The following is a 2,500-nucleotide window of genomic DNA, read 5'->3' as shown; positions in this document are numbered from 1 at the left end:
ACCCACGTTGTGCCTTAACGTAACCCACGTTGTGCCTTAACGTAACCCACGTTGTGCCTTAACGTAACCCACGTTGTGCCTTAACGTAACCCACGTTGTGCCTTAACGTAACCCACGTTGTGCCTTAACGTAACCCACGTTGTGCCTTAACCTAACCCACGTTGTGCCTTAACGTAACCCACGTTGTGCCTTAACCTAACCCACGTTGTGCCTTAACCTAACCCACGTTGTGCCTTAACCTAACCCACGTTGTGCCTTAACCTAACCCACGTTGTGCCTTAACCTAACCCACGTTGTGCCTTAACCTAACCCACGTTGTGCCTTAACCTAACCCACGTTGTGCCTTAACCTAACCCACGTTGTGCCTTAACCTAACCCACGTTGTGCCTTAACCTAACCCACGTTGTGCCTTAACCTAACCCACGTTGTGCCTTAACCTAACCCACGTTGTGCCTTAACCTAACCCACGTTGTGCCTTAACCTGCTCTGTAATTGGCATATGACACGTTACATTAATCTAGTGTTGTCTAACCACAACCCTCTGAATATAGTTCGCTACTCGCACCGCCCACCCTCTTGTGTGTCGTTTCATGTTGAACACTTCGCAAGTGTTGCTTACTTTTTACATGCTCCCGCTGTACACTGTAATGTGGACAACTGCAGGATGTACATCGCCCCCCCCCCTCCACCCTGCCTTCGCACGCTGGTCGTTCAGGTGCTTGCGTGTTCAATGCCCTTCGCAGCTGTTCACTGGCATTCGCATGTCGAAGCACTCAGTCTACGTCGTGGTACGGCCTGTGTCCACTGTCCGCTGATATCGTAAGCTTAATCCTCACATTGTACTGCACATAGGTCCGTATGTACTGAATGATACGCTGTGGCACATGTGTGACCGTACGACTGCGCCCAACAACAGCGAACCATACGGTCCAAATGTTGTGCACTCAGCCACGTGCCGTCTCCCCATAACAGCTACATTGCAGTGTGGTACGCCATAGAGACGTGTGGGAGTAACGGACGCCCTGGATGGCGATCAGCATGAGCCGTCTGTTGATGTAGTGGCGCGTGTATTCAAACGTAGTCGTCTCTTCTCACACAGTGTGATAGCATGGTGCACCGCGTTCCACATCTGCGACATGGTACAGATGCTGGTTGACAGTCGGTCTCGTAATGGACATCGCATACGTAGGGGGCCACCTCCCACGTGTTCTCTAGTCGTGCACATTTTGTTGCGTGTATGTGGGCAGACGTAGTGTGTCGTGACACCTAACAGACAGGTATGCAATAATCGTTGCATTTGCAAACTGGGATGGACGTCTACGTTTGCTGGTGACGTGACGCAACGCAAATGAACAACTGGTAAACCCATTGTGGTGCGGTTGTTGTTGCTGGAGGTAAATCAGTAAGGGCAAATCTGTGTGTGAAGCGATACGCGGCGGTGGCTGGGTGGGACCGTCCCCGGCCGGTGAGGGGGGGCCGCCCGGCGTGCTGGCCGCGCGGTGCGTGGGCGCACGCGCTACAGCCGGCTGGTGGGGGCGCCCAGTGGCAGGCGCGCCGGCCGACGGACGCGGCAGGCGGCGCAGCTGCGCGCCGGGGCACCCTGCGCGCGGCGCCGGGCGGCCAAAGTGGGTCCTCGCGGGCCCGGTGCGAAGCGCGGTGGACATCTGCAGTGTGCTGGTCCGACTGAGGACTGTGTGCGTTGAGGATGCGCCGCCGCCCGGCACTCGGCGCCGCGACGCCGTCTGCTGCTCGGTCGCCCCAGCGGTTCTCGCTGGTGGTTTGTATCGCAGTTGTGCAGACGTGTTGGCACGTGCGCTGTGCTGGGAGAGTTCGCTTCGGCACCCACGTGGGGCCTTTGCCCTTCTGTGGCGCTGGCGTTGGAGCTGCCGGTCACCGTAGGTGGCGCGTGTTGTCTCCCGCCGGCAATGCCACGACAGCACGCTCCCGGGCCTCTGTCGGCAGCGGCAAGCTCAGTTGGGAGCACGGGTGGTCGCACCTAAAGCGTCTACTCGCCTAACTCCGGGCGATTGCGCCTCTCTCGAACCCGACCAAGTACTTAGGACGGCGCTGCGCGCCGCCGGGACCTGAGAGGGTTTCGAGGTGTATTGTGCAGGGGAGCTCAGCCTCCTCCTGTTTGCAGAATAATTGAGCGGACGCTTGCGTGTTCGCGCGGGCCCCTGGGACACACTCCCGGGCGGCCGGCTGCTCAGCTCTAGTTGACGCAGCTCCCTGGTTGATCCTGCCAGTAGTCATATGCTTGTCTCAAAGATTAAGCCATGCATGTCTCAGTACAAGCCGCATTAAGGTGAAACCGCGAATGGCTCATTAAATCAGTTATGGTTCCTTAGATCGTACCCACGTTACTTGGATAACTGTGGTAATTCTAGAGCTAATACATGCAAACAGAGTCCCGACCAGAGATGGAAGGGACGCTTTTATTAGATCAAAACCAATCGGTCGGCTCGTCCGGTCCGTTTGCCTTGGTGACTCTGAATAACTT

General features: G+C 56.7%; 1 non-coding gene across 1 annotated transcript in view; it reads left to right on the top strand.

Moving 5' to 3' along the window:
- The first annotated feature begins 2,226 nt into the window (after nt 1-2,226).
- LOC126113252 (small subunit ribosomal RNA) overlaps nt 2,227-2,500 on the top strand; it is a 1,909-nt gene continuing 1,635 nt past the window's right edge. Inside the window, exon 1 of the ribosomal RNA XR_007524778.1 lies at nt 2,227-2,500. This exon is cut by the window's right edge and continues 1,635 nt beyond it. This is a non-coding gene — a ribosomal RNA (small subunit ribosomal RNA).

The sequence above is a fragment of the Schistocerca cancellata genome, unplaced genomic scaffold (assembly GCF_023864275.1).
Source record: "Schistocerca cancellata isolate TAMUIC-IGC-003103 unplaced genomic scaffold, iqSchCanc2.1 HiC_scaffold_245, whole genome shotgun sequence".
Taxonomy (NCBI): domain Eukaryota; kingdom Metazoa; phylum Arthropoda; class Insecta; order Orthoptera; family Acrididae; genus Schistocerca; species Schistocerca cancellata.
Note: the sequence above shows the minus strand (reverse complement) of the source record. Positions and strands in the feature narration are given on the sequence as shown.